The sequence below is a fragment of the Phascolarctos cinereus genome, unplaced genomic scaffold (assembly GCF_003287225.1).
Source record: "Phascolarctos cinereus isolate Bilbo 61053 unplaced genomic scaffold, phaCin_HiC Scaffold_1;HRSCAF=81, whole genome shotgun sequence".
Lineage (NCBI taxonomy): Eukaryota > Metazoa > Chordata > Mammalia > Diprotodontia > Phascolarctidae > Phascolarctos > Phascolarctos cinereus.
The window spans coordinates 48,728,348-48,749,961 of NW_027555514.1; the positions used below are offsets into that span (position 1 = coordinate 48,728,348).

At 39.8% G+C, this 21,614-nt stretch overlaps 1 protein-coding gene across 1 annotated transcript in view; it reads right to left on the minus strand.

Moving 5' to 3' along the window:
* Positions 1 to 1,088: 1,088 nt before the first annotated feature.
* Positions 1,089 to 21,614, minus strand: part of CDK14 (cyclin dependent kinase 14) — a 654,255-nt gene continuing 633,729 nt past the window's right edge. Inside the window, 1 exon segment of the mRNA XM_020987443.2 lies at positions 1,089 to 4,488. The gene's annotated coding sequence lies outside the window, so the exon portion shown is untranslated.

The window sequence follows — 21,614 nt, forward strand, 5'->3', positions numbered from 1 at the left end:
GGTGTGGAACTGAGATCTGAACCCAGGAATCCTCTGAATCCAGATCCAGTATTTTTCCTATTGTGCCACACAAGGGCTGAGAGCCCAGCCTCCATGATATTTTCTTCTCTCTCAAGGAAAGAGGTTATTTCTTCATTTTGGAAAATGTAAAAAAAATGAAATATCATGTCCACAAGAGTAGCTGACACCCCATTTACTGTTAACTTCATCAATTACAGGAATAAGTCTTGTTAACTTGATGAATCTCATGAGATGGATGAATACTAATGGCTATTAGCAGTGTCAATCCATCACCACCAAGTTCAGCATTTGTTAATCTGGGATTTGACCCAAACTTGTTCTGTTTCAAGCCATTAACTATTCCTAGCTAGTATTCTAGGTTGTCTAGAAAGCTCTGGGAAAAAAGGCCACAATGTTCCCCTCAGCTGCATGAGTCTGGGAAGTGAGATGGGGTGGAAAGGTCAACTGGAAGAGGCTGTATAACATTAAGGAGGGGAAAAACCACTTGCACTTTGATATGTATTTGATGGAGGCTAACAGATGCATCCTACATCATAGGATAAGGTGCAAAACACAAAGCAAAAGCCAGTTACAAAAATGTAAAAGGAAGAGTCATTACACAAAACTAGATCAGATCACAGATGAAATTTGCGATGGGTGAAACATATGGTGAACATCTGCATCATGCCTTGGGAATACTGAAGATCTTGCAATGGATGGCTTTGTTTCGCAATGTCTCTACTCATTTTGGGGAAAACTGGCACAGCAAATAAAATACAGTTTTAATGGAATCTTCTGGAATGTTCCATTTAATTTTTTGCTGTCTGGTCCAGTCTTACAGAGGACCTTTTGTGGGGGCAGGAAGGAGAAGGGGGTATGTGGTTATCATTTCACTTAAAAAAAGTTATATACTTACATGCTGTAAACTCCTTGAAAGCTGAGGGCTTTTTTCCCCCCTATTTATTAATGGCTAACATGGTGCCTGGCACATAGTAGGCACTTAATAAAAGTATGCAAGCTCATTAATCTTGTGTGTGTGTGTGTGTGTCTGTGGATATGACCTTATGATGCACCCATAGGAGACGATATAGGGAGATTCGGCTACACTTTATTCCATATCATGTTACAAGAAAACAACAGTTACAGCTGACAAACCATTACATCTCTCATAATACAGACAAAGTACAAGTTGTAACAAATAATGCAACATGTATTATACCATTCTGCTTACGAGGCTGTCATTGTGAAGAAAGTGTACTTTTTTTCCGAAGGACATGACTGCCTTCATCTTGTGCCCATTTGCCCTTTTACAAAATACACAGCATAGTGTATCATCCAAAAACTAAAAATTAAAAAAAAAACCAAAAAACAACAAAAAAAATTTCTAGCTAGAGAATGTAGATCTTGTATGTGCTGCTAAAAATATACTTGGATGGGGGTAGGGGAACATTGTTTATTTTATTTTATTTTTTATTTTATTTATTTGTGTGTGTGTGTGGTGTGTGTGTGTGTGTGTGTGAGAGAGAGAGAGAGAGAGAAAATTACAAAATGGTAACATACAAGATTTCTGTCACCCACCATCCAGGAAAGAGGCTTCTGAGTGATGAAGCAGCACATTTCTATTTTAAAGGGGTGCCAGCTTTCTCCCCAAGTATGCACAGCCTACACATCTTAAGTAACAGAGATTACAAAATCAAAAATATTCACAAAGAAGTATTTAGTAAAGAAGCATAACATAGAATGTGGACTATACTTTCAGTCATGTGCGTACAGAGAATGCCAAGAGGCCCGCGTCCTCTACCAATGCCTGGGGGAAATGTCACCCCCGGAACCTTCTCTTATCACTCATGGGAGGTAGAAATATCTCTCACCCTTCCTATCGGTGGATTGACAGCCATCTTCCCTCCACCTCCCCTGGTAAGTTTTGCAGACCTTTCCTTTAAAGAGGAAAGTTTTCCTGTTCTGCGTGCAGATGTATTGCTAACTAGAATGTTTCTTTTAAAAAGAAAATGGAAATCAAATCCCAAGCCCCAATTCAGAAGTCTCAGCAGTGATGTAATGTTGACACAATCACAGTGCTTAGGCCTTCTAACTACCCTAGCTCTTTGATTTCAAGTTATTCTTTTATAGGAAAATAAACTTGCCCAACATTCTAGTTCTTCCTCCACTGAAGAATAAATGGAACACAATTTCTGGGGCTAATTTAAACAAGAAGGGGAGAAAAGGAGAAAGCAATATGAAGGAGAACAGAAGAGAGAGCCAGCCAAATCTTTGGCTTTAAACCATGGATGGCAAAGTAGAAGGCCTATAAACCTCCCTGAAAGGCAACTAACTCCCCAGGCAGTTCATTTATAAGTCAGACCAGCAGATTTCTTCAATGAATAGTACAAATGTATTTTCTGACTTTCCTAGAGATCTTGTCATTGAACAAGTGATGGCCTATGGAATGGCCTCCTTGTTCCTAATAGAACCTTCACTATAGTAAATGTTTTCATGGTTTCCTTCTCCCTCTTGCTAACAACTGTAAGACTTTTAAAAGAGTAAATTCTAACCACAGGATGAAGATCTGCCTCCCATCCAAATGCGAATATGAAGCTTTGGAACAAACCCATGAAAAGGGTGTTTGAGACTGAGAGTGTAATTTCCTTTTTAAAAATTCTAATATCAATTAGTTTTAAAACAAAATGTTTCAAAGGCTCAAAATGCCTCAAAACACCTCAAATTTGGTATGAATGTATGATAAAAGAATGGGACAGATGTGGGAGCAAAGAGTGAACATTTTCTCATTGGGAAAATGTTTTGCTTTCCTTAAATGTCAAACAGCAAAGACTACCTGGTTTAGCAGGTACTACATAATTAAAAATTAATGTTGAATCCTCAGAGCACCCGTCATGTGAATATATTTAAGCAGTGACGTCACATTCTACGGGGCATATAATTCTGAGGCCTGTGAATCCTGGCATTCAGCTTCCTTGCTCTGCTGTGTTCTGAACACAGGGGAAAAAAAGCTCTCTAAGATTAAGTATTGGACAACTTGGCTAGACTTCTCTTGTTGTAGCCATAATAAATGGAAAACCAAGAGGGAAATAGTAAGACTGAGCCAACGTACAGTCGGACGTTTCCATGGGAAGTTCTGTCCTGGGGATATGAATGAAGTATTCCTTGGGCTCTATGTTTACAATGCAACAGTGAGTTCCACAGCACTCCTAGTTTTCTTGAATTCGGGCACCATTCATTCCAGATCCAAGAAAATCAGATGCTTCCAGCTCCCTTCTGCTTCCAGTTTTACATCTTCTCCTCCTTCCCCAAGCTTCCCTCATGTTATCAAACAAGGGTAACTGGGGCCCTCTTTCTAAATGATGCTACTGCATCATTTCTAAAACGTGTGGGAGTTTGTTTGGTCAGCTAGCCTGATGGGTGTGCAGTGTGGCTTCTTCCAATCACGTTAAAATGAAGACAAAATGGAACTGGAAGGTCTTTGAATTCAAGAAAGCAAACTTACCTGTGGACAGTCTTACAGGCTGGTTTTTTTTTTCTAAAGCTAACAAGCAAAGTTAGTGCTTTAATGGCTCATTCAGCAAATACAGTTCTTCCACACTCTGGTCATAAACTCTTTTTTCCTTTAGGAAAGACCCCAAAGATGAGACAATGTGGGAAAAACCAAGTGTAGACAATATCCATGAAACCAAAAAAGTTATGTTGATCTCTGAAGGCCAAATGACAATTAACCAATTAATCAAGTAATTACTGTCTTTGTTCATATATCTTGTTTTGCTGTTCCTTCCCCCCCCACCCAATCCCCAGCCCTGCTCTCATTTTCAGTCTATTCTGATGACTGGCATGCTATGTAATTTAAGAACAGGAACCAAATTCTGATGGGCTAAATAAATGTGCAATTATTTCCATGGAGTAAAAATAATCAAACCTATATGCAAAGATTCTCAAGAAGTAAATAAAACATTGATGGCATCACGGCCAGGGACTGTCCTTGTCAGTCAGTCAGAGAATATGGGTTTGCTCTAAGCTAAAAATGGCCTTCCTACTGGTTGAACTATTCTCAAAGAAAACACACATTCTTTTATGCCACTCTGTGGCTTTTATGTACAGACATTACTGGAGAAGTGTGAACACCAAATGTGTTGTCTTAATGTATTTAAGACCTTGCTGGTGAAAGCATAAAAACCTTTACAACGATGCCACGCTGCAGTGGAAAATCAAACAAAATCCAACACAAAAGACTGGGAAGAATACATGCCATGTATCAGTAAGCAAAGCTTAATCTTCTCATAGTTCTCTGAAATCACAAGGTATCCAAATGCGTGCAAGGTTTTAAATAAATTGCAGGGAAAATAGGGTTTTGCCAGCTTCAATTTTCTTCTGAATAAAATCCACCACAGGGAGAGAGAAAGGAAACTGAACCATGATTCACTTCACATTATTGGCCTCTTCATTAGATTTTCTTCTCCCCAGAATGACGACAACTTAATCCTGGAAGAAAAAAAAAAGGAATGCAAATTGTGAAAAAAAACCCCAAAACCAAAATAAAACTCCCAAATCTTGTACCCTTTCATGCTCCCCAAATTATGCAACAGGTTAAAAAAAAGTCACTCCAAAGTGAAGCCACTTATTTCCACCACAACTCGGCACAAAATTGGGGAAAGAGATCCAGTCTGAACTTACCCTATTCGTATAATATGATAAACAGATGCACTTATTTTAGTTTTTTTTTCTCTTAATCTAATGCCACATACCCTTGGATCACTCAGAGAGAATGAAATCTAGTGACCCTCCTCCAAAGCAGTGTTAGTAATATGTGCTCACTGGTTAAAATCATTTAGTATTTTGGGATAATACAAAGGATCGGTCCAAAATCTGCCAATATGGTCTGCATTGCAAAACCAAAACCTAATGAATCAACAAACAAATACAACCTACAAAAGAAAAAAAAATCACACACCACTTGGATTAAATAGCTAGTGGGTACCTCCAATGGTTAATATGGGAAATACTTGCAGCCAAACAGATCAAGAAGACCGAATGTCCATTTCCATCCACCCCCACACACTCCAAACCCCCCAGTGAATTATCTTTATCTCTTGAATATTTCCAAAGGATCATTTGATGTGGGTAAATCAACAAGCAACACATTAACAAGAATTCATTAAGTACCTACTGTGTGCCAGGCACTGTGCTAAGTGCTGGGGATACAAAGAAAGGCAAAAGACAGTCCTTGCCCTCAAGGAGCTCACAGTCTAATGGAGGAGACAACAGGCAAACAGCTACATACCTTCAAGATCTATAGCGCGTAAACTAAGTAATCTCAGAGGGAAACATGCATTAAAGAGGACAAGGAAAGAATTCTTACAGAAGGTATGATATAAGCTGAGACTTATAGGAAGCTATGGAAGCTATGAGCTGGAGGTGAGTTGGGAGAGTAGACCAGACAAGGGGGGATGGCCAGTGAAAAGTTGAAAGATGGGTTGTGTGCTGGAAAAAGCAAGAAGGCCTGTGTTACTGGATCATAGAGTACGTGGAAGGGAGCAAAGTGTAAGAAGACTGGAAAGGCAGAAAGGACCCAAGTTGTGAAGTATTTTAAAAGCCAAATGGATCCTGGGAAATAACAGGGAGACACTGGAGTTTACTGAGTATTGACAGGAGGAGGTTACTTAGTTCTATGCTTCAGGAAGATCATTTTGGTAGCTAAGTGTAAGATAGATTAGAAAGGAGAGAAAATGAAGTTAGGGAGATGAACCAGAAGGCCATTGCAAGGCCTGCACCAGAGTGGTCGCTATGTTAAAGAAAAGGAGTCGGGGGCGGGGCACATATACGAAAGAGATTCCAAAACTAGAGATGATATTACCTGACAATAGACTGGCTACGTGGGGGTGAATGCGAATGAGGAACCGAGGATGATATCTGACTTGTGAGCCTCAATGACTGGGAAGATGGTGGGGTCCTTGACAGTAATAGAAATGTTTAGAAGAGGGGAGAGTTTGGGGGAAGGGGAAGAGGTGAATGTTTGGGGCAATAACTTCAGTTTTGTACATATTGGGATTAAGATGTCTACCAGGACATCCAATTTGAGAAGTCCTATAGGCAATTGGGAATGCAAGACTGGAGGTTAGGAGAGAGGCTAGGGCTAGATCTGAAAATCTTCTGAACAGAAATTTTAATTGAATCCACTGGAAGGGAGAAGGAGAAGGAAGCACACATGTATTAAGTGCCTACAGTGTGCCAGGGCACTGTGCTAAGCACTTTACTAATATTACCTCATTTGATTTTTATGAGGACCCTGTGAAGTAGGTGCTGTATCCCCATTTTACAGTTAAGGAAACTGAGGCAGATAGAGGTTAAATGATTTGCCCAAGGTCATACTATGCTTAAGTATCTGAGATTACACTCAGCCTCAGGTCCTTCTGACTCCAGGACCACAGTGTAGCTCTCTACCCACCACACACTTAGCTGGCTAGGTGATGAGATCAGTATAGAGATAGAAGAGAGGAGGGCGTAGTCCAGAGCCTTGGGGGAGACTCAAAGTTAGCACGCATGACATGGATGGGAATGAAACATTTTATTGATAAGACACATAAGAACAACATAATTGAGTGATTCCTATTTATCAAAATCTTAGCTTTTGACCCATCCCATCATTTAGGTTCTGAAACAAGAGGGCATTCCCATTTAGTTAGGACTCTGTCTTCTTTCAAAGGGATAGAACTAAATAAAGCCCTGATGCTGTATCTTCCTTCTAGGCACAGGCTTGTTATAACTCCTGGTTCCCAGGTTTCCAATCTCTCCCATATTACTGGCCTCTCAACCATAGGCAGGCACCTCTGAGTCTACTGTCCTAGATATCACATTCCCAGAGACAGCGAACATGGAAACAACCTCTTGACAAGTAGGTGCTGAGCAGAGTGCTAGATTTCACAGTTTTACAGTTGTGAGATTGTGAAAATAGAGTATTTCCCTATCAGCCACTCATTTCACCCCTTTTCTATTACTCTCATCCTTGCGTCTCTCAGCACACACAACTCTGATTTCTCCCCCATGTCCCCTTTTTCCAGTGCTTTCTAAAACCTTAGGGCCTGAGCCAGATTACACAGATGATAATCTCAAAAGTGTCTACAAAGTCTGGGGTACTTCTGTATCCGTTAAGCTCTGACTTGGCCATCTTTTTATAGTTTTGATGCTCTCAGGGCCATAACTGCTAACTTGCTTAAAACTATTTAATCGTAGCTGCTTTTAAAAAAGAGGATATACTGTGAGTCAGGGCAACTAGGTGGTGCAGTAGATAGAGCACCGGGCCTGGAGTCAGGAAGACCTGAGTTCAAGTCTGACCTCAGAGTAGCTGTGTGACCCTGGGCAAGTCACTTAACCCTATTTGACTCAGTTTCCTCATCCATCAAATGAGCTGGAGAAGGAAATGGCAAACCACTCCAGTATCTCTGCCAAGAAAACCCCAAATGAGGTCACAAAGAGTCTGATAATCTGAAAACAACTCAACAACATTGAATGCTGTGAGTCACTTAGTAGCACTAACTACAGCCTGTGTACCTCCCTTTAAAAAAAGACCCTTGTGCTTAGAAGAAAATGAATGAAAAATGAAAGGATATTTTCTATGTTCAGAGTGCTGCTTCCATCTAGGTCACCTCTATCCCCCTCCTCCTACAAGGATGCACAATGGCTTTGCCCAGGCCCAGCCCTGGACATGTAGCAGGAGGGGTAAAAGGCACATTATTTACAGAAGGCCTCAAGCACACCTGCTCTAAAGTGTCTTCTTCTGGTCACTTATTCCTGTCTTCAAAGCCATCCCAAGCTGCTGCAGATAATATATAGGGATTTCCCCCCCCTCCCCCACCTCACCCCTGTTCCAGTCTCCAAGGTCATCATTCTGCTGCTATTCAGAAAGCTCCTGGGATCACAGTTTCCTCACAAAAGTCATTTCAGAATGTGAAGATGAGACTTGATGGTTTGTCCTGAATCAGTACAAGGAAGTATGGTAGATCAGAAAGAACCCTGGATTTGGCAGCCAAAGGACCAACCAGGTCCCACATCTGCCTCTCTTGACCTCAATCAGCTCATCTTTAAAATGAGTTAGATGACCTCGAAGGCCCCTTGCAGCTCTGAATCTATTCTGCCCTGGACATGCTGCACAAAATTCTTTGAATTCACTTCAAGAAATATTATTTTTAAGCATTTACTCTGGGCAAGACTATTTGCCAGGAATATAAAGATGAAATAAGACATAGCCCCTGCTCTCATAGAACTTATACTCTCTCTAACATGTATATTTCCCTAGCTCTCCTCTCCTAAAATTCATTTGTCTCTTAGTAAATAAGGGGACTGCTTTCTAACATCCATGTCACAGACAGTGACTTTGTTTGTATCTGTAGGCAGGTACAGGTGAGCCAGCTAGCTGGTGGCACAGGGACAGAGCTCTGGGCTTGGAACCAAGAAGACTTGAGTTCAAATCTGGCCTCAGATTTCTGTAACTCTGGGCAAATTACTTAACAGCTGTCTGCCTCAGTTTCCTCAGAGGTAAAATGGTAAGTCATCTAGCAAAGGAGATTGTGATGGAGCCACTAGACAGGTTAAGAGGAGAACTAGGAGAGAGCGGTGTCATGAAAACCCAGGTAAGGAAGAATATTCAGGAGGAGAGATTGTCACCAATATAAAATGCTGTATATAGATCAATAAGGCTGGGGACTAAGAAGATGTCATTGGATTTGGCAATGACAGAGCGCTTACCACTTTGGAGGGAAGGGGTATCAGTTGAGTAACCAGAAAAGTTATGAGAGGAGAGGAAGGGAAGTAGATAGCTCACCTTGAGCCTCTGCTTCTAGACAGGAGCAACTATGTCTCTATAATTCTTTGTGGGTTTAACTTAGTAACACATTAAGGCTCAGAGAATTAGATGCTTACTCAATGGTTTTATTGTTGTGATCACAGTTGCCAGCTCATTTGAAAGCACTGTGCTTTACATATTACTGAAGTTTGGATTCAGAAAGGTCTTGGAAGACCTGAGAGAGTCCTCTACAAGCTGGTCTTTGCTCCATACATGGTTGCCGATGCTTTTTTATGCTTTTTGAATTCTTTACAATGCTTGAGTTCTGGTAGCTGTAAGCTGTAGTGACTTCTGGGGTGAGGTTTTGTCTACTGTAATTCTGTAGCAGTCAAGTACTATCACATTGAAAGATGTCTTTGCTTGTTCTCCCCCACCCCCCCCACACACCTTTTTTTTTTTTTATTGATACCCAACATAGCACCTTGAAAGACCCAACAATGGTGTCGATGCTGCCCTGGTGAAAAATTCACTGGAAGCCACTCTCAGTCCATGTTGCATTATGGAGCATCACTTTAGCCATGCCGCTAAGACTCCCCAATTTGGGGTTGAGGTAGTTGTCAAAATGCTTGGTTTGCTCACAGTGTAGCACTGTCTATACTGCTGGCAATTTGGTGGTACGATGAATGACTTGTGTATGAGTACACTGAGTATAGGAGTTTATGTATATTCTTTGAAGTCTAAGTATGCCAGATGTTTGGTGAGTAGGCTTTAGGGTGGGGATGAGGGAAGGATGCTGCTGCCTCTTCTGGGAAGTAAAATATCAGATTGATTTAAATCATTCACTTGTACATTCTCAACCATTGAGATATACTGTACTCCCAGAGACATGAATCTTATACATGAATCATCCCCTCAGATACACACACACACACACACACACACACACACACACACACACACACACACACGTCAATCAGAAGATTAACAGACATTACCATTTGTCATTTTCCCCATCTGTATAAAAGGAATCCATTTCATATGAAATGGATTATTATTGATAACAGTTTTATTCAGAAAATATCTACATGGTACTTCTTGGCTATAAATATTAATTAATTGGATCCCTGATACCCATAATGCAACTTTGTTCTGACCTGGGTGCCCTGTGAACTAGATATTTTTTGGATTCAATTTTCTTAAAACCAACTGTCAGCATCATGTGACAGCAGAGATGAAAAATGAAAGTGAGCCTTCCCGCTGTGCAGGTGAGTGACCTGTGGGAGAGAGCTGTGCCGGGTAGGATTTTTACACGTACCATCAGACACAGACCAATTGATTAGATCATCTCATACCCGCCACCAACTAGGCTCAAGAGACTAATTAGAGAGAGTACTGCCTGAGCGGGCACCCCATTGACACCTAATTTGCTCAGCCAAAGCCTTTGGGGAAAATGTATTATCTCTGCAGCTGCCCTTCATGCATTTCTGATTGGAGGCATGAGCAAGGAAAACGTGATCACTCTTTTGAGCAAACTGAATGCATGAGCCCTTGAGTGCTAAATGCAAGCAAACAGATCCAAATTAAAAACAGGCCAGGCTCCTCCACTCTCCCCTTTTTGCCCCCCATTAAATCTGTGTGTGCATGTTTGAGGACATATATGTGCAGATTGTATGCCCCAGGAAAACACACACACACACACACACACACACACACACACACACACACCCAGAACACTTGCTTCACGGTCTCAAGTGTGATCAAGTAGTCAAGCCTTGGCTGGTCTATTTTCCTCACTATTAGCTACCCCACCCCCTTTCTCCCTCCCTTCCTCCCTCCCTCCCTCCCTCCCTCCCTCCTCTCCCTCCCTCCCTCCCTCCCTCTCTCTCTCTCTCTCTCTCTCTCTCTCTCTCTCTCTCTCTCTCTCTCTCTCTCTCTCCCTCCCTCCCTCCCTCCCTTCCTTTTTAAAATTTTAAAACAGAATAAAAAATAAACCCAAGAACTCTTAAAGGAACTAAGAAAATTCCACAGCCTTTTTTTTCCCTCTCCCCCTTCCCCTTTCTCTCCTCCCCCACCACCCCCATTCCTCAGTGGTGTCAATGCTCAGCTACAGGCAGTGATTATTTCAGTTCTAACTTGAATCTGCTGTCGGTCTTCCTTCCATCGGCTAAAATGTGCATATGGTTTGATGAGAACTGCTATTCACTGGAGTATATATGGGGCTAATGGGCGACTTAGCTCATTTCTATTTCAGGCTCTGTTTTGTACAGTTGCCTAGTGAAGGTAGAAGAAATATTCAGGCTGGCTGAATAGAATGCAACTGTACTTTAGAAATTAGAGCATTAACAAATGATTCTGATCTTTTCAAAGAAACCAAATGTATCCTTTCTATGCTTAGGGTTTTTCCTGCTCAGGATCTATCCAGCAGGTACCTTGCTGTTCCACAAATGTGGACTCTGGAATGCAATGAGACACATAAAAATGATGAATAATGATTGGGCTAGTAGGGATGGAAATAGGAAGGAAAGAAAACGGAAGAAAAGAAGAACAATCCATATACTATGAAGATAGATAGGATGGCTAGGTCAAGTCCCATAATCCCTCAACAAGAATTTCCATAATTGAAAATGTCTCCCAAATAAACTCGTGATGCCAGCTCTCTAGAGCCACACAGCTTTCTTCCTGTGGCTTCCTTCCAAAAGGTTTCAACAAATCCCTTCTGGAGCCTGCGTGAAGTCTGACTCTATATTGTCACTTTTCCTTTTTGCTACTTTCCAAAATTCAATTAAAATTTTATCATTTTGGCCACTCTATTTTATAAAGAACCTTTCTCGGCTTCAGAGACTCATGCATTTGAGTAATATTTACTTAGGAATCCATTTTTTTTGACTGTGGGAGATTCTGGTGGGTACCCAGATGGATGGCACATGGAAGTGGTGGTATGGGGAGTGTGTGTATGGTTAGGTTTGAAAAATCAAGCCCTGAGTCTTAGCTAAATAATCCTTTGTTACTCATAACTGCCTAGGGAATATGCCCACAGTCTCTGAAGGGAGAAGAAAGTCCGCATGTACTTTTGTCTCCCCTCAGTTGCCATATGAATAGATTCTCACATGAAATATACCCAGGAAGAAATTTCTATAGCTATGTCACTTTGAGGCTTTGACAAGGAAGCATCATTCCCCTTACAGGGGTATGATGAACATTTTGGATTAAATACTAACCAAAATAAGTAAACAAAATAAGTCTTTTGTAACCGACACACCCTCAAGCTGAGTTTGCTGCAAGTGTGCAATCAAGCTCATGAAAAGTCCTGATCAAAGCTTAGGGGCTGAATACCCAGGGAGCAGAAATTTCCCTCCCAAATGAAGATATTGTGCATAAAAACAGCAACAAAACTCAGACAAGCTTTCAAAATCTATCAAATACAAAAGTCAATGATTAAATGAACTTGCTGGCACACACACACACACAAGCATTCAGTTTGAAATGTGTAATTTGAAGTACCAGTTTTAAAACCAAGATGAGAAAATGAACTCTGACCTTGCTGGTACATAGGTAAGCTTTTAAATATGGGTTGCTTTCAGTAAAAGCTCAGATATATTAACATTTAGTTACAACTATTTTTATGGAGTTAAAAAAGGTCACTTCACATCCACGTAATCATTAATGAGAAGTGTTTAATGATTTCACAATGGAGAAACTCTCTGATCAAAGACAGTAGAGCTCTAATTCAGACATAATCAATGGGAAGGTGACAGGGGCAGGAGGTTGAGGAGGGCATATGGAATATTTCTGTTCCATACTATACAGCACTACTTGAAGAAATTTGTGAATAACTGTAGATTATGGACATTTAAATTTTGCTGAACTGATGCTTATCAAAATAGCAAGTTTTCAAAATTACAAAGCAGAAACATCCCATTATCTTATCCTTTCTAGGGCGTTTAAACAAGCTTCAGTTTTGATAGAACAGTATGTCTTATGCAACAATCTGAAATCAATGTTCACCATTTACCTGCAGGTTGTAGCTGAGGTTTTTGCTGTGGAACTTTAGGGATACATGGGAGGTTATTGGAGTATGGAATATTAAAAGCTAAACTAATGAAAACTTATTTTTTGTAGCCAATTTCTAACTTTGATTATCTAAACTCTCCATGTTCCCCCATCTCTTATAAGAAGAGACCATACTGTTGAGTCCAGCAAAAAAAAAAATCAATTAAAATGTGTTAAGATCTGCAAAGCTCTCCCTTTCCCCACTCAACAGAAGGGACATAATTATAGGCACATCCTAGATTGCCAAAATCCTTCAAGTTGAAAGCTGTTATTTGGTCATGTCCATCTGGATACACAAGCCACTAATTGCAATAACTTCATATTTTAAGCATCATACCAAAGCAAAGGATTTGAATTAAAACAAAACAGAACTGAAAATCTTAAGTGAAATATGACTTCAAATTAAAACATCTCACATTTGAAAGGCCTGACTGAACATATCTTGCTATATTCATCATTATCAGTTCAGGCTGATTGAAATTCCCATTGGAGAGGTGGCATGGTGTGGTTTTAGAACGAATGATTGAGAAAAATGCTACATATTAATTGTGATTTATGATTTTTTAAAAAAAGTAAGCAGCAGTTCTCTAAATTAGAAATCTTAGATACATTCATTAAAATTATCATCAGCTTAACATTTCAGGTCGATTATGCCAGATGGGATTATTTTCAGCACAACACACATTATACTCTAAGACATAATTGTTGCAACACCAATACTAACAATAATGAAAAGAATTCCAACTTCTTCTCTTTTCAGGTCTCAAGAATAAGTTTTCCTTGTAAACACCAAGGCTTATTTAATCTTGCTTTTGAAGTACCATGCAATATTAAATGTAAAGCCTGGAAAGGCTTATTCAAATAATTCAAATGATACAATACCAAGACTAGGAAAGCCTTCATCAAAGGTGGCTTGTTCTTTCCCAAGATTTCAGATGACTTGAGATTTGATTTTCTCAGCACACCTTTGCACTGACTTGGTAGTCTCCCAAGTAAGCACAAGTTAATTAAATTAAAGGGATTTTGACCTTTTCCCCTTCCTTATATATCATATCCCAAGTACTACCTATTTAAATAAACCACAGGAAAAAATCCTAAGGTTACAATGCCTGCATTCCATTTTCTGATTATGGTAAAGAAACAAAATAAATATCCCATAAACCAATTCCTAAGCACTCCATAATCAGAGCAACCACTACCAGCTCATGCTGACTTTAATGAAGAGATCTGAGGGGAATCGGAATCCATTCAGGACGGATTTCCTCAAATTAAAGCCTGTTATTGCCCAGGGCATTGAAGTAGATGGATTCTTCATTCTTGTGCCACGTCTAAGTGATCGGCTCCTATATGTTTAATTTTATTCAGAAGTTTGCAAAGTCACTGTCCTGGTGTTAATAAGAAGAAAATGATACAGAAAGAAAAATGAAGCATAGCAAAAGATAGCTATTGTTTCTGAAGAATCACAGACATGTATGGAAAAAAAACTTTTTGAAGCCGACAAGTGCTTCCAATCAAAAATGTTGCCAATATTTAAGGATAATACAACTTAATTGGGCCTGGGAACTGGTGTAAATTAAGAAATAAATAAACAAACAAATAAATAAATAAAACTTTGTACTGAAGTGGTTTTAAAAAAAACTTGTCATAGGATCATGGATCTAGAATTAAAAGAGGCCTCAGAGGCCATCTAGTTCAATCTTCTCATTTTACAGATGGAAAACTGAGGCCAGGGGAGATTGAGTGATTTACCCAAGGTTGTCATATAGTAGTCTCCAGGGGTAGGATCTGAAACAGCATCCTTTGACTGCAAAGCAAGTGCTCTTTCCAATATGCTTTTCTTGTATCTTATCTCATTTTATGCAAATTCAATTAACTCAACAATTAACTCAATTAGCTAATTGGAGATACAAAGACAAAAACAAAATTGTTCTCATCCACAAGGAATATACTCTTTTTTTAGGGGGTGGGGACTGCAAACCTATACAATGTACAAATAGATATTTCTAATGCTTGTTCTGCACATTTAGCTGGACTGTTTTGAAATTCTGACCTTTTAGGCCACTGATGTGTCTTGTTGGTAGCTAACGTTGTTTTCAGTTGTTTCTGACTCTTCACGACCCCATTTGGGGTTTTCTTGGCAAAGATGCCAGAGTGGTTTGCCATTTCTTTCTCCAGCTCATTTTACAGATGAGGAAACTGAGGTCAACAGAGTTAAAGTGACTTGCTTAGGGACACACATGTGTCTGAAGCTAGATCTGAACTCATGAAGAGGAGTTTTCCCGATTCTAAGCACAGTGCTCTATCCACTTCACTACCTACCTTCCTGATGGCAGGTATGTGATCACTATTGAAGTATTCATTGTTGGAGCTGCCTCATAAGTAGTAGTTACAGGGATTAGTGTGTTTTAATGTCCAAAGCCGTTATAAAAATGGAGTTAACAAGCTTGGTATCTTGTGTTAAAACACACGCTGGGCTTCTGGCTTCAAACAGTGAGTCATAGCAGCATTACCACTGTTCAGCACCAAGAATGGCCAAGAATATGCTAGGACAGTTAGAGAACTAGGCCAGCCTCCTACTTCCCTCCTCACCAAATCCCCACTCAAAGCTCTAGAATAGAGGTTCTTTTCTTGTGTCATGAATGCCTTGGGCAATCTGGGGAAGCCTATGAAATACCTTTTAAAATAGTGGTTTTAAATGTATAAAATGAAAGTCACAGAGTTACAAAGTAAACCAAAGGTTAGTGAAAAGAAACTTGTAATGTAGTTCCCATTTGATTTTATGGACCCCGTGATATCTATTCACAGATCTTTTGGGTCTATGGCCCAGGTTAAGAACCTGCATCAAGGAGGAAACTCCCATCTACTTCTACGCACGGTTACTCTTTAATGCCTTCTGTTTCAGAACTCTATCCCCCATGAATTTTCCTTTTAGCAGGGTAGGCTACCCTCTACCTCATCTATCTTGAAGTGGTAGCTGAGTTCAGGACCACTCTTTGCAATTCTACTTGGTACTGTAATACATCTACCATGGGCAATAATGAGTTGTAATTTTTCCACGAAGCAATGACATGGGAATTGACAAAGACATCTAGAAGAAGGAGTAATGTAATATATATTGCTCTCTTGAGTTCAAATATGGGACTGAATTAAAAGATTTCAAAAGAAAGGCTGATAGTAGTAGTGAAAAGAGATGAATGCCTATATGTACACCAAAGAGAATCTGAATTTAGTGCTTTTGTACTAAGTGCATTAGTTTTAGAATGAGAAATGGGTAGATGTTCTAGATTGGAAATCACCAAGAGGATGGCAGTGGACACATCTTAGGTATTACAATTTGTCCTAGGGTAGGCATTGTCTCACACATATGGTGAATGAGATAACAGGAACTTCTAAGTGGGAAATACACACTGTGGGAATGGAAGGCAGAAGCACAATGTTCATTTGCACAGGAGGGACAGAGGAAACAGAGCAGCAACAAGTCCTGAGTGATGGTCATTGGGCAAGACAAGAAGGCTTAGGGAGATGAGGTACTGGGTGAAGGAAGGAAGACCAGGCCAGTTAAAAGGAGAGGAATAATGAAGACAAACTCTAGCTACTTTCCTCACCCAAAAAATGAAGGAGTTGGACTCAATGATTATTAAAATAATGACTCAATATTTCCTTTTTTTTTCTTCTCCAGGCTAGTCTCTATTTGAGATGGATAGTAAGGCAGAGGGAAGAAATCTCTAAGGAGGCCACTTGATGTCAGTGCCATGATCCTGGGCAGGACATTTGACTACAATTCCTCTGGACTAAGACTCAGTTGCTCATCATGCGTTTCTCAAGAGTGGATTGCTGCTCCAACATAACATTTTGTGCATGAGCAGCCTTAACAGCAGACTCTAAACTTAATGCTTACTGCCACTCTAGAAATAAGCAAGGTGTTCTTTCCAGTTCTGATGTGTTTTATAATTATAACTATGAGAAATAGCATGGTATAGAGGAGAGAACACTGGCCTTGGAATCAGAAGAACTAGGTTCAAGTCCTCATTATACCACACATTAGCTTTGTGACCTTGGATAAGTTATTTCACTTTCTGACACTCAGCTGCCTTACCTGTGAAGTGAAATTTGGGCTATATGATCTTTAAAACTCTTTCCAGCTTTGACATTTTCCTACTGGGACTTGGATTCTGCTCCTGGGACCCTGGGCTCTGATAGGCAAGCCTTCACTTTATCTTGTCTGGAACCAGGCCTTCCAGCTACTTCCTGGACATTTCCATACAGACATCCCCACCTAGTCCCCATACTTTCTAGTTCCCTTTTTATGTGCTTACTTCCTTCACTAGAGTGTAAGCTCCTCGAGGGAAAGAACTATCTTGCTTGCTTGCTTTTGATAATACCCTTGTGCCTGGCCACTGTAAATACTAAATAAATGTTTCATTCATCCATCCATCCAACCATTAATTCATTCATTAATTCTTCATTCATTTATTCTATGATTTCTAAATAATAAAAACATATGATAATCTCTTCCATAAATTTTATCCATACACAGTAGATATTTCTATGCAACTCAACACATTACAAATGGTGAAGGTGGTTTCTTTACACAAATGGTAATAGAGTAACCAATCTCGACTAGGTTGTTAAAAAATCCAGTGTACAGCATAATGGGAAAGGTAGTACTTCAAATAAGAAGTCCTGGGTTTGAGACCTGGCTCTACCACTTGATATATGTGAGCTTCACCAAGACACTTAACTTTCCTCTGCCTCAGCTTCTTTATATAAATGGAGAGAATAATAGAAAACCCACCTTACAAAGTTGTTGCGAAGGGCATGTGTGAAAAGTACTTTATAGTTACAACATGTTATATGAATGTGACCTGTTGTTATTGTTGTCTCAGTTAAAGGCTGGATACCTAGGACCAAACAATATGGCCAAAGACAATTTTATGTAGGTGAGTTCTCTGGCTGCTTTTGTGTAGACTCCAGGAATGATCATTTGAGTAGGTCAATCTACCATTTTACCTGCTTAGAAAGTACCAAGGGACCCAATTATTGATAATAAACTTGACTTGTGCCTATTCAGAAAAGTTTATTTTGTAGTGGACAAACTATGGCCTAGAATCAAGACTTTTTTATTAGTGTCTAAATTTCCAAAGCTCAACCCATGGGGAAATCAGAATTTTCATGCATCAGAAAGATGTCACGGGGATTTAGACAACAGTAGAGAAGGAAATGAAGGAAGAAATGCCAAGGAGAGACCTTTGGGAAATACATCAAAGGGCTTGGAAGAGGTGGAGAAATTAGTGAAGACAGAGGAGAATTGGGAGAATGTGATGTCTCTGAAGCTAAAGGAAGTCAGAGTATTCAACCGACTGAAAACATTTATTAAATGCTTACTATGTGCCAGGCACTAGGCTAAGTACTGGTGTCTTCAGCATTCAGCAGTAAGAGATGGTTAATTGTATCAAAGGCAGAAGAGAGGTCAAGGAGGTGGGGTGGAGGCCAGGAAAAAAAAAAGGTAATTAGAAGGTCATTAGTGATCTGGGGCAGGGAGAATTTCAGCAGGGTGCTGGGGCTAGAAGCCCAAATACACATGGTTGGGGGAAAGAAAGGGTGAATCAAGGAACTAGAGGCATCAGGTGTCAAACCCACCTAGAATCATTTGATCAAGTGTCAAATGTTGAAGACGGAATTCCTAATCTAGTGAAGCTTGGACTAGATGACCTCTTTCCACTCTGACATTCTGTGATTAACTTAAAAGTTATGCACATTTTAATTTACTTTAAAGCAAAAAAAAAAGGTAGTACCGCTAACTTTATGTATTTCCCTTTTCTCTCTCAAAAAATTAATTGTTTTAATGAACACATAAGCTTCAATCATTGTTATAATGCTGTAATACCACTGCTAAAATTTTTAGCAACAAATGTTCTAAAGTTCTAAAGGGAGATGTGGTCATTGTACTCAAACTTTGGTTCACACTGGTTACATGGCCTCCTGGGCCAGGAGTTCCAGTTCATTGGAAAGGTGAAGGCTCCAACGTCACAGGAGTAAGACATCTGCATCGTTAACAATCGACTTCTTCTTGGGAGGAAAAAAGGAAGTGCTGAAAGCTTTGCAGTTTAGTGGTGGTGTAAAGAAATGGGGTCATCTGCCACTGCACAGTTACATTAGAAGAGGCTAGGCAAGTTTTGGCAGCAGACGGTACGCAAGAGTCCTACGGATAAAAGATTACTTCAGAAAATTTTAGGGTCCTCTTCAGTAGCCTAGAAGAGCATTACTGAAGCACAGAACTGAATATGGTTCATTATGCCCAAGTCAATACCACAGAATTCCTGTACCTTCACCCCCCATCTCCACCCCCCAATAAATTCCTTCCAAGATGAAAGAACAATAGAAGTGAGAGGTCATATAAACTGTGTCTGTCTGCCTTCAGGCAGGACCACACCTAAACCACCCCAGACTATTGATTTGGTAAGCAAGCACACATTTCCTCTTCAAACTCACGCAAAACAACTCATGTCTTGTCTGAATTATTTTGTTTGTTTTCCAGTCTGCTGGCATTAACATCACACTCCAAACACCCATCACCAAAGATGATGCTCCACCAATCCTCTGCAAAGTTCTTGATTTTTCACACTTAGATCATGTTGGAAAAAGAAAAGCCCAGTGATTCAGGTTGCCTCGTATTTTCAGAAGAGAAAAAAAAAACCCCAACCTAATACAACACCCACATGACAATAATTTTAACCAACGATAACTAAAGATGACGCCTGTTGTGCAAAGGACAGCTTATATGAAAAAAAAAGGCAAAGCAAAATCAACTTCTAGCAGCTGCTTTATTTTTTCTTCCCATCACAATCCTTAGTTTCAACTGCTCAGCATGAGACACCTTGCTCAGTGAGCAAGGACATGAGCCACAAAAAGGGAAGAGACTCTTTTATTTATTAATTACTAGTCTCTAGAGTTTCAGGGACAGAGTTTGTATGTACTTCTCATATCAATTATTTCAGGCTTTGAGATAAAGTCTGGATACCACAGTTGACACCCTGTAAAATTAAATCAAGCTTCTTCCTGTAGGATCTTATTTTTAAAAAGCACAACCAGTCCATTTTCTAAGGAAAAATACATGTCCAGAAAAAAAAAGAGGAGATATATTTATTTCTCTAGCTCTAACAGGCCAAGGCTTACTACTGCATCCGGGGCCATCTCCAGTCGTCCTGATCTATATCTTGCCATTGGACCCAGATGGTTCTGCAGGAAAAAGTGAGGGTGGTGACTGCACAGCTCTGCCTCATTTAAATCCAATTCACTTGCAAGTCACAACATCTCCTTCCTGATGTCATGGTCCTTTTGGAGAACGAAGGACAAATTACATAGTATAGTATGTATGTATAGTATGTTCTGGAAATCATGACATAAGAGAAAAGTAGGAGCTGTTATTATTTAGCCTAGAGAAGATTAAGGGGAGAGATGTTAAATGTCTTCAGACATTTGAAGGGCTGTCCTTTGAAAGAAAGAAAAGATCTGTGATAGAGAAGCAGCCTCCGGACCAATGTAAGGAATAGCTCTTTGACAATCAGAGATGCTTACCAATGGCATGGCCAACTAACAGTGTAGTGGGCTTATGTCTTATTTTGAAGACAGATCCTAAAGAGGCACATGTGGATCTTCTGGCAACACAAGGTATTTGGAATATAATGTCCACAAAGTGACAGAGGACTAAGCCAGTATAGAGGAAGCCTTAGGAAAAATGGGACCAATCATCATGAAATCTAAGTCATCTGATGCTAGCTACATTATTAGAGATCCTCAGTGATAATTTCTCCGGGAAAAAAAATAGAAAAAAAATTGATAAAAGCCATAGGATCATATAAGGAAACAGTAACTACAAAGGAATGAGGAGAATAGAGAATGGACCCAGGATTTCATTGTTATCAGGGACTTCATGGGAAAGAAACTTTTCCCAATGCAGGTTGGTACCTTCTCTGCAATTTCTAGTGTTATGAATTTGCCCAGAGACCTGAGAGCTTAGGTGACTACTATGGACATTCAGGCAGAAAGAGTTGGAGGCAGAAGCACTGACTTCAAGGCTAGCTCTCTATCTACACCATGCTGCCTCTCAAAGGGAAGACACTGAGTCCAAAGTCAAACAGGTAAGGCAGTCCCAAGGTGTAGCAGCCCCACCTCATATTCTCTAAGTTCCCTTCAGACTTCAAAGGAAGCAACAAGAACTTGATGATGGTATTGACCATAGCTGCTAGTTCTGCAGCATTTGTTTTGTTTCCACCTCTTCCTCCAGGCATTAAAAATGTCTGACCCAATCATTTATTAGGATTAGATTATTTAGTTTCCAATTATTTTTTTAGTCTATCTTTCCATGGCCCTTTATTATATATAATTTTTATTATGTCATGATCTGAAAAGGATGCATTTAATATTTCTGCCTTTCTGCATTGGATTGTGAGGTTTTTATGCCCTAGTACATGGTCAATTTTTGTGTATGTGCCATGTACTGCTGAGAAAAAAGTATATTCCTTTCTATCCCCATTCAGTTTTCTCCAGAGGTCTATCATACCTAACTTTTCTAATGTTCTATTCACCTCCTTAACTTCTTTCTTGTTTATTTTGTGGTTAGATTTATCTAGTGCAGAGAGGGGGAGGTTCAGGTCCCCCACTAGTATAGTTTTGCTGTCTATTTCTTCCTGTAACTCCCTGAACTTCTCCTCTAAGAATTTGGATGCTATACCATTTGGTGCATATATGTTTAGTAATGATATTACTTCATTGTCTA